This window comes from Chionomys nivalis, chromosome 5 (genome assembly GCF_950005125.1).
Source record: "Chionomys nivalis chromosome 5, mChiNiv1.1, whole genome shotgun sequence".
NCBI classification, from domain to species: domain Eukaryota; kingdom Metazoa; phylum Chordata; class Mammalia; order Rodentia; family Cricetidae; genus Chionomys; species Chionomys nivalis.
This window is the reverse complement of record NC_080090.1, coordinates 15,158,710-15,170,055: the sequence shown is the minus strand read 5'-3', so window position 1 is coordinate 15,170,055 and position 11,346 is coordinate 15,158,710.

Sequence of the window (11,346 nt, the reverse complement as noted above, 5' to 3'; positions counted from 1 at the left end):
AGGTGCTTGTCCAGTATCCGGAAAGTCCTGGATTTGATCTCTCTAGCACTGCAGGAAACTGGTGTGGTGTTGCAGGTCTGTAATCCCAGCACTGAGAGGTGAAGGAAGGAGAATTGTAAGTTCAAGGTCATTCTCAGCTACACAGTGAGTTTGAGGCTAGCCTGGGCTCTCCAAGAAGATTACTTCTCATTTCTAGCATGAGACATGTATTTTATGGTAACACATTCAGGCTTGCATGAAGCCGGTTAGAACCAAAACAGATGTATCAGTTGTTAACAGATGCCTATGGTGAGTTGACATTAAATATATTTAAATAACCTCTGAATATACCATTTCTGAGAAACCATCAGTTTGGGTGGAAGGGTACAGAAGATGCTACTGAACTATCTCCCTGGCCCTACTTTGTACTTTTAAAGGGCAGAAGCCTCAATTATAATGTTTTTGGCAAATAAATGAGGTAAATTAGGTTATTCCATCTGTTCTTTTTCGGTACTAGGAATCAAACTCAGGACTCTGCACACCTTTGACAAGCATTCTACTAGCCACATTCCTAGCCATTCTTTTACTTTTATTTTGAGACAGAAGCTCACTAAGCCTCCCAGGTTGACCTTGACCTTGCAGTGTTCCTGATTTAGCTGCCCAAGCAGCTTAGGAACACACACCTGAGCCACCGTGCTCAGTTTATGTTTTGAGATTTTAAAAGACTAACCATCTACATTAATCTGAAGATGTTTTTATTAAAAGGAACAAATCCAAATTACATTAGCATTAATATTTCATAGTTTTGGAATAATGTATGTATAAACATTTATGAGGATCTTCTTGTCACTTCAGTTGCCTCTTAAGATTCTTCAAACTCTCCTGAGCTTTCTTTTCCATGTACAAAAATACAAAGATAGGGCCAGATGTTCCCTGTATTTCTTTTAAAGTTGGCATTCCACAGTTTGGGGAAAGTGGAGCAGTCCTACGATTGACTAAGGCTTCTTTTATTTATCAGTTTGTTGCAGTCTCTAGAATTTTAATATTGAAGCCATTCCATACCTTTATGTAGGAAGCAGAGATGCTGAAGAAAATAAGGAGCTTATGGCTAACTTCATGGGGAATGGGCGTATCATGAGCGAAGGCTTGATACGGATCTGCAGACATACGGGTCAGAACTGTGGGTTTGAGAGAGCAGTGTTTGGAGGGAGATGGGTACAGCCCATCATTCGTGAAGCTCTCCTCGAATGCCACAGCTCTGTGATTTCCTGGTGAATTTCACAATGAGCTCTGTGGGGTGACACTAATTCACACTGTTATTTCAGGACAAATGGAAATTTTTTTAAAAAACGCAATTTATTCAGCTTTGTGCAATGAATGAGTTTAAGAATCAGACTTGAAAAGCTTGGAATTTAGGAGACTTACAGTCATATGAGGATCCCGGAGAACTGATCTGAAGTGTAGAAAGCCAATGTCAGCAGCTCCCTTCCTTATCAACATGAAAACCAAACAACTTCAAAGGTGGCAATTGTGTGGGGGCATTCCACCATTACTATTTATGAAAGAGACCATTGGGAGTACGACGCCAACTCACTTTCTCCTGGGGTGGAAAACTAAGCAACCGGCTCGGAAACACAAATGCAATGCAGCATGGTTAAATAGAAATCTGAACAGTTTGTGTGAGCACACTCAACATGACAGATGGGCTGAGGGCAAGTAAATGAAAGGCATTGAAGAGTGTGCAAAGGGGGGGAGTGTCCATGCTTTGAGTCTGAGTTCTTTGGTTTAGGAGGGATTAACCAAACCCAACAGAAGGGAAGCCAAAGGAAACACACACTTCGTCTATGGAAAAAGTGGAAAAGACTTAAATTTCTCCCGATGGTGGTGGAGCGATAGAAGACAACTCGATCCTTGGGAGGGCCAGTTCTAGCATACTGATAATATAAAACAGTCTTCGCTGCTCTGCTGAGCCTGTTGGCTTAACTCACAACAGACAAAAGACACACATCCTCTGGCAACTTTGGGCTCACCATCCAGAAAAATCTGCTGTCTGATATATTTAATAAAAGAGAAAAGTTTGATATTACATCTCTACTGAGCAGAAACATTCCAAGAATGCATGCAGAGAAAATAAATACGAATATGATTCTAGCACTAGCAGAGAAAGGGAGAGAAATGTGGAGCTTGAGACACAGTAAAGAATGCAGAACTGGGGTTGGGGGTGCAGCTCGGTGGTAGGGTGCACATCCAGCATCTGTGAGGTCCCGAGTTCAACCCCCAGGCACCACAAAAGCAGAAACAGAGAACTGGATGTGTTTCATAAGCTAAACATTTCAGTGCCCGGAAATTTATTATATGTTGACATCAGTCATGCATCCATTGTACTGTACAATAACCAAGAGCTATATTTTACAATTAAAATATGGCATGAAACTGGGTGTGGTGGTCCATACCTGTAATTCCAAGATTGAGGAGTGGAGGCAGGAGGATCAGAAGCTCAAGGCTAGCCTGGGGTGCATGCAATCCTGTCTTTAAAAAATTATCATGTTTGATCATACCAAATGGGCATACCATTCTGACATGTTTAAAAATTGATTCCCGTACTAATTGTGGCCATAGAAATGATTTGAGCAAGCCCCGACACTTGTGCACGGTGAAGAAGGTAGAGGAAAAGTGAGGAGATGTGGCACGTGGATGTGTAGCACAGTGAATGGTCAGTATAATCATGACAGCCATGAGTGAGGCTCTGTAGGCCTCATTCTACACTTCATATAATGTATCTAGTATTGTCATATGACTTTTGCCCACCCGATTATATTTTCCTGTTTTCCATATTCTTTTTCTGTTTTATAAAAAGCTTGTTTCTTTTGAAACAGGGTCGTGCTATGTTGCCCAGGATACTTTCAAACTTCCAATCTCACCTCCGCCATACAAGTGCTAATATTACTGGCATGCACCACACTCAGGCCTATTGTGTGCTTTCTCGGTGCTCTGGCATCTGGGGGGTGGGGGGAAGGCGTTGTGAACCTAAGCATCATCCTTCCTAGGCTTAACTAAATCCTACAGAGATCAAACTCATCTGTCAGCATTCCTTTGATGAACAAACCAACCAATCCAGCCTGTATTTCTCATTCTATTTTCATCAGACAGCTACACTCAGGAACACTATCCCCTGCCAGCTACCAAGCACGTGGGAGCCTCCCCTGCAGTCCAGAGCCACTGGAATTGTTCAAACTCTCAGCACAAGCTTATAGAGCTCACTTGCCTGCCCCCTTCATCCCTAGCTGCCTAAACCATGACAGCATCGTCTACCCACAGTTTTTCCCTCCCCGTCTGCTTCCCGGGCGTCAGTGTTTTCCATGGTGACCTTGTGTGTTACGTCATGCCTCCTGCTCCTGGAAAATCTGAGAATAGTGACTCCCTCCTCTGTGACAGTTATTTCCATGGGTCTGTGTTTCACTGTACCCGCTCAATATAAGTCTTGGGTGTATTTTTAGAATAATAGTGTTCTAAGTGTTCTGCATGTGCCAATTATCCATATATATGGTCCTAACTGAACATATGTCCTGAGGTTGCCCATCAGCCTATTACTACAAGGTAGTCTCTGGGCCACTTTATCCTCGCTATATGTCTTCACTAAGTGCTGTCATGAGGGTGTGGCTATGACATCATAGCAATTGTTTTCAGATGGCTCAGCAATTTTTTTCCTGCTCTTTTGGGAAATGAGAAGTTTCCTCTGCCCTCAAATTTCTTTGTTTAGTTCTGTGCCCTTGTCTGCCCCCTGAATGAGCACGGAATACAACTGGGCTAGTGTTTGGCTAGCTGGGCTAGCCAAGTCTTTCATGAGATTTGGCTCTTGTATCATATGAGAGAAGGGCCAGAAATGATGGAGCTGATTAATTCTGCCATTGGTATCCAGAAGAAAAGATCACATTTATTCTGGTATTACCATACTGATTGTATGTTGTCTCATAAACTAGTAAAGCCCTAAGTTAAAGTTACTCTCTTTGGCTTGCAAGCACAGAACCTCAACAGGCACTCATGAATGGACGAAGAACCCTTTATGCAAACTTGAAATTAAAGTGAATTTCACCAGGGGGCCTGAGGGACACGTGTTGAGAATACAAAATATTTTAAAAGAGCTTGTAAGGTAAGTGTTGTGTACTAGCAGCTCTCTACTCTTTAGGACTCCCTTTTACATGACCCGCCATTCTTTAACAAATAACTCTTTAATAAATAATGGAGACACATACATTGAATTGTAGGCTGATGTGCAAGTGGAGGCAATCTGCCAGTCACTGTACTAAGGATGACTCTGCAGGACTCTTGCATCTAATGCCTGCTCAACATTCATGAGGCTTTGGGTTTACTCCCTACTACAAATGATAGTAGATAGATAGATAGATAGATAGATAGATAGATAGATAGATAGAGAAACTCACAGAAACCCAGAGAAGCAAGAGAAACCTCCTTCCCCAAAGGGTTAAGCAGCGAACTCTCATCAGGATGCTCACCCCACATCTGCCCTGCCCCTCTTCATTCTCTGATTACCCTGAGAAATGCTCGCACCAGGATCTGAGAAGACCCAAGACAGACGGGGTTAACTTTTGGAACATATAGTTTCTTTTGCCTCTCTCCTTTCGTATCTTCTGTCTCAGTCTTACCTGGTAGAGCAGACTCATTCATGCAGAGAGCAAGATGATGTGGAACTCGAGGCCAGACTTCCTTTTCTGCTTACTTTGCTTTGGGGCTATCAGACTGATTTTGAGTTTTTTGCAGGAAGTTGGTCAGAGCTCCAGATGAAGATAGAATGCCTTGCTGTATCTCTTGGGCACCTCGTGGACAAGGATAAAATTTGGGTAGTGCTGACTTTCTGGGCAATTCCATCCTTAACAGCACAACCTTCTTGTTAGTCATAGATACTCATTTGGCCATATCTGTTATTTACAGTTGTCACACATTGTGATTGGGTAGTATTCACATCCTACCAGCTGGCCCTTGGAGTATCATCTCAATATTATGCTTAATACAAGCTAAATGCAGTTTGTGCTCTGTGTGGTGGGCTCAACAATGTTTGCAATTTTTCAGGCCTTTTTAATATGCAAACCCTTTATGCTATATTTTCTTCCATTCAGAGACAAAGTCCATTTCGCTGCTCCCTGAATCTAAGCTGGGCATGTGATTTTTGCTTTGGTCACTGTAACCTGGTAAAAGTGAGGGCATATCAAATCCAACTGTGAACTTTTAGAGGTCTTGTGCATTGCTCCCTGCCTCAAATTTGCCATGTGAGCAACTTCAAGCTGTCCTACTGAGGAAACAAGACCAGGTGAATGAGATCTGAGTCAGCTCATTTGTCCCAGTGAGGCTCCAGGTTGGCTAAACCAATGTGTAGTTGAGCACTGATGCATAAAAGAGCCCCACAGAGGAACTGCTATCAGCAAAGATTCTAAGTTACTGATTTGCGGATATATAATGTGATCACGTGCCACATGATGGCGTCTTAGTCAATGCTGAGCTGCATAGATGATAGGGGTCCCATTAATTCTATCACCTGCTGACGTGAGCATCATGGCTTACGTAAGTGCACTCTACAATGTTTACATAGTGATGAACTCACCCAATGACACATCCGTGAATGTCGCCATCTCATTACACAATGCGTGACCAGGAATGAATGACAGGCCAAACCACCCAACTACAAAGTGACTTGTCATGCAATAGTTAACTGACATTGTAGGTCATTGTGCAGGAAAATTAGTCTGCTTAGATGATTAAGACGATCTTGTAAAGTGTTAAAACCTTTAGCAGTGGGATCTCCAAGCAGCTTTGTGATTCCCATACTGGGCCTGTGAGTGAGCTTTTCAATTCTATAATTCTATAGTTCTCAAAGTCTGCAGTGTGATGGTTTTGTTCTATCATTCCAAATATAGAAAAGCATGTTATTTTCTTATGCACAAGAATAAAACTTTGGATATTACTATTAAAATACTCCTAAATTAATAAAGAATCTATTGAATTTCTTGGACTCATGAAGCCAACTAGTATGAAGGTGTGATGATACATACAGCATGTCCTAGCACTCGGGAGCCAAGTATAAAGATTGCTTGATCTCAGGGCTTTGAGGTCAGTCTGGGAAACGTAGTAAAACTCTATGTAAAAATGAAAACAGAAAACAAAGTCACAGGTGATTGTTGACTTTTTAAAAAAATTTTAAATGGTATGAGTGTTTCGCCCGCACCACATGCATGCAGGGCCCGAAGAGGCCAGGAGAGGGCATCTGATTCCCTGGACCTGGAGGTACTGAAGGTTGTGAGCTGCTATGTGGGTGCTGGGACTCAAACCTAGATCTCTGGAAGAGGACAAAGTGCTGCTGAGCCATCTCCCCAGTCCCCCAACTTGGCACATATGTGAAAATTTATGTGATAGATTCTGAACGGCAAACTTGAACCTCAAAGTCATAGTTGTCTTCCCATGGTTGTGGCTAGACCCCAGGTTAATTCTTTCAATCTACTTTTAAACAATTCAATCATGTAATATTTAAGGAATGCAACATATTCCAACGTATGTAGGTTGCATGTTCTGAAGGCACAGTTTCATCTCCTTAGCATTTCTCTCTTCCTTTTACTCTTGAGTTTTAGTTTTATATTTGTTTAATAGAAAATGAATGGTAATCCAGGCGGTGGTGGCACACGCCTTTAATCCCAGCACTTGGGAGGCAGAGGCAGGCAGATCTCTGTGAGTTCGAGGCCAGCCTGGTCTACAAGAGCTAGTTCCAGGACAAGAACCAAAAGCTATGGAGAAACCCTGTCTCGAAAAATCCAAAAAAAAAAAAAAAAAAAAAAAAGAAAAAAAAAAGAAAAAGAAAAAGAAAAAGAAAAGAAAATGAATGGTAAAATAGGCACAATAGTTCTCCATCTTCAGACCTGGCATAAGCTAATCAAATATCCCTTTGAAAGAGTTGAGGGCTTCAGTCTAACTGTAAGTATAAAATACTGTCACATGGGGAAATACTAGAGCAAACATGCCACTCAAGGCATGAGTATCCCCAAGTAAACATTTCACTGAAGAAATAATCAGGTCAGAACATACATGATCAAACTGACTTAATTCTTGTAGATACGTACTAGTGTAATACTTTGAAGTTTGTATCTATATAGAAGCCTGAAAAAGAATTGTGAATATTTAACATTTATGAGACCTGGATATATGTTTCAGTGGTGCAATGCTCGCCTAATATGTATTAGTGCTGGGTTAGATTGCCCAGTACTGTCAAACAAATAAAATTAACTTCAAAGAATGGCTGTAGAGAGAGTGGCTTTTACAGGCGGTCAGGCATATTTAATAGGTGTCATTTTCAGAAAAATAGGCTTGTTTGCTAGCTATTCAAAATATTTCAGTATTTCCTGAAAGAAAAGGAATAATTTACTAGTCCATGACATCAAGACTCACAACAACACGTGTATGTTTCCATTCTGATAAATTTTAAGAGTTTATGATATGAGCTTTTATAAAAATGAGAGGATTCTTAAGGTTTCTTTATTCATAAGCTCCCCAGACGTGTTTTGGAAATGTGGTCACGCTGTGACTTGTTTTATAGGGTTGTCTTGGGAGTGTTTGTGCATTCCAGTTTTCTGATCTGGGTTTTGTATGAGTCAGGAGTCTCTAGAGCAGTGGTTCTCAGCCTGTGGGTCATGACCTCTTTGATAAGCCTCCATCTCCAAAAATATTTACATTATGATTCATAACAGTAGCAAAATTAAAGCTATGAAGTAGCAACAAAAATAATTTTATAGTTTGGGTCACCACAACATGAGGAATTGTATTGAAGGGTCACAGTGTTAGGAAGATTGAGAACCACTGCTCTAGAGGAACAGAACCGACGGGATGAACACACACACACACACACACACACACACACAGAGGCATGTATATGTTAAATAGTTTGTTATGTTAGCTTACATGTAAATAGTAGCAACAGATGAATCCCCTGAGGTGCTAAGAGCCTGGTAGTTGCTCAGTTGTGAAAGGTTGGGAGCCTCAGTGACTGGAATAATCCTACAATGGCTGTCTGACACTGAAAGGAATGAGAACCTAGTAGTTACTTGGCCCACAAGGCTGGGTGCCTCAGCACTCACAAGCTCGCGCCCCAGACCTGGAAGGCTCCTAGAGAGTTGATGGTCATTGGTACATGATGAAAGCCTAGAAAGGCTGGTTCTGACACTGTGAAAGAATCGTCATCACCATCGTCACCATTGTCATTGTCATCGTCATTAGCAGCAGCAGCAGCAGCAGCAGCAGCAGCAGCAGCAGCAGCAGCAGCAGCAGCAGCAGCAAGGCAACTCAACTCCAAGACACACATGAAGGCCAAGCAAGCAAAAGACCAGTCAGTCACCTTCCTTCTGTGCTCCCCTTTACCCAGACTGCTACCAGAAGGCACCACCCACAATTGGGTGGGGTTTCCTACATCAATTAAGGTTATCAGGATAGTTTTCCAGGTGTGGTTCCCTACTCAGGTGATTCTAATTTGTGACAAGTTGACTTGAAAATCAACCCTAATAGTTGCACTAATGATTTTTCCAGTTCAGAGGCTTCTGGTAGTTGGCTGTTTTGAATCCTGCATATGCACCCAATAATCTTTTATTGAACTGTCTGTGCCAGGGACCTTGTGCACAGAGTTGATTGAGAGTAGCACGCTGTGGCCATGAGCCCTCAGAACCCTGCAAGATGGCCCCCTTTTACAACTTGACTTATTTCTAGCAAACTGAGCTGTTTGGTTCAGGACGGTCTTCTTTGTTCAGCCACAGTGGGCTCTGGTCTCAGACAGACCAGTTCCAGCTCTGGACACTCTCCTTCTTCGCCTGCTTTCTCCCTCCTAGCTGTGTTGTGGGAATCAGAACAAGTTGTGAGAGGAAATTTACTCAGGACAGACTCCCTATGGAATGTGCATCGATGACCCATTTCCCACTGTCCTTGTGGAAAGTCCCCTGTATAAAGCCTTCCCTTATCCACCTGTCCTCACCAGTTGTCAGTAAACACATCCCTGGCATTGTCTCCCTTCAGCATCCCATCTCCTGCAGGTAGCTAGCTCATCCAATCCACACAAGTAGACTGGTAAGTGTTCCCATTGTCTTATTTGTCCCCACTCCCCAAGCTTAATGTATCTGCCAGGAACTTCCTGAAGATTTTTTTTCTAAATAATTGAGACCGATTACATAGTAACTACTTTTAATCTATTTTCCATTCAGAATTATGAAAAGTTAAGGGGAAAGAGAGTAAAGGGAAGGGAAGGGAATTAAATAGAGAGAGTTGGGCAAAATGTCTATGCCTATAATTTCTGTACTCAAGAGGCCAAGGCAAGAACATTGTGAGTTTGAGGCCAGCAAGGCTATGCAACAGAGAAAGGGAGAGGGGGAAGGAGGGAGAGAAAGGAAGAGAAAAGAGAGGGGGCAGGGGGAAAGAGGAGGAGGAGGAAGAGAGACTAGAAAAGAAGATAGAGGAAATTCCTACAGAAAGATGTAGCCACAGATTGAAGTGAGGACGGGGAGAATGAGAGAAAGCTGGAGAGAGGAGGAGGGGTTGATGCTCAGACTTCACAGAGACTGAAGCATCTACCGGGCTGTCTGGAATACAGTCAGTGCTCAGTGTATGTTAGCAGTAGCCAGCTAGGGGAGAAAGCTCTTTGCTGTTAGCTCCAGTGGTCAAAGTCCGGTGTGCTAGCGGGCAGGCCAACCCAAGCTTTCTATTGTGTGTAGTCTGTGAAAGAGGTTCCCAGACTTGACTCACGCAGAACTGTGGCCAGACTGTGACATGTGGTAGGCATCATGCCAGGATAGTGAGGGAGATGTGTTCTAGATTGATGATATTTATCAATAGCTGTTCTGGTTTCAACCAGATACCAGCAGTGATGACCTTTAGTCTTATTCCATAGAAGACCTAGGCTAGGGTTTGATTGATTTTATGTTCATAGTAGGAACTCTGACCAACATATAGCAAGATGCCTTTCTGTTTATTTGTGTGTGTGTGTGCAAATGCTTATGCAAGTATGAATGCAAGCATGTGTGTGTGTTTTGTGTGTAAAGGCCAGAAGTCAATATCAAATGTTTCCCTCAATCATGCCACCTTATGTTGGGGGAGGGGACAGGATCTCCCACTGAACCTGAAGCTCCACAGTTTGACCTGACTAGCTAGCCAGCAAGCACCAAGCATCATTCTGTCTGCTCCCCCTGAGCTGGGATTACACTTGTGCACTACTGTGCCTGGCTTTTAAGTGGATTCTGGGGATCCAAACTCAGGTCCTCCACTAACTGATCCATCTCACTACCCCTATTTGCTTGTTTTCTTCCTTCCTTCCTTCCTTCCTTCCTTCCTTCCTTCTCTCCCTCCCTCCCTCCCTCCCTCCCTCCACCTCCCTCCCTCCCTCCCTCCTCCCTCCCTCCCTCCCTCCCTCCCCCCTCCCTCCCTCCCTCCCTCCCTCCCTCCCTCCTTCCTTCCTTCCTTCCTTCCTTCCTTCCTTCCTTCCTTCCTTCCTTCCTTCCTTCCTTCCTTCCCTCCTCCTCCTCCTCCTTCTTTTTTTGTTTGATTTGAGTTTCTCTCTGTGTAGACCAAGTTGGCTCCACACTTATGACCCTCCTGCTCCAGGTTTCCAGTGCAGGGATTTCAGCCACGCACCATCAGACTGTAAGATGCTGAAAATGGCCGTTGCTTCCATAACCCGCAGAGCCACATTCAACCCCCAGGCAGCTCAGAGAGCTCCTGACTAACCCCGGCTCTTACCCCTGGTTAGCGTGTGTGTGAAAGTTCTTGTATCTTGGTTTCTGTTCCAATTCCCTTCTGAGACTGAACCTCCTGACCAAATCCTGGAGCCTCTCCTGGGTTTCTTCCTCTTTTAGCCATCAATGTTGCTCTCACCTGGAATAATCACAATCATGTATAACACCCCTAATCCACCAGACAGCCTCAGCTGTCTCCTCTCAAAAGCGGCTCCACCCAGCTCTGTCCTCAGAGAATTGGGCCTTTGAATATTCAATTACCCACAGGCGACATAAGTTAGGCATGCTAGGTTAGGTCGTGTGTACCATTGTCCTCTCCTAAAGGGACCTACAGCATAAATGTTGTTTTATTCTTTTCTTGGAAAAAATCCCCTTTGGCACTTTCTCTGCTCTATGTGTACTTCAAGGGTTTCCAAAGGGGTATTCTCACTCATCTTCTCAAGGAAAGTTCTTTACTTCATCCATTTCTACTATCAGCTTCCCCTTCCAACTAAAGAGACATTGATAACATTGGCTTCTAATCTGTAAGTAAAGTAAATCTCTGGGCATCTTCTACATATACCTTGTTCTCTGTGCCTGATAGAAATTGGAGGTTTGG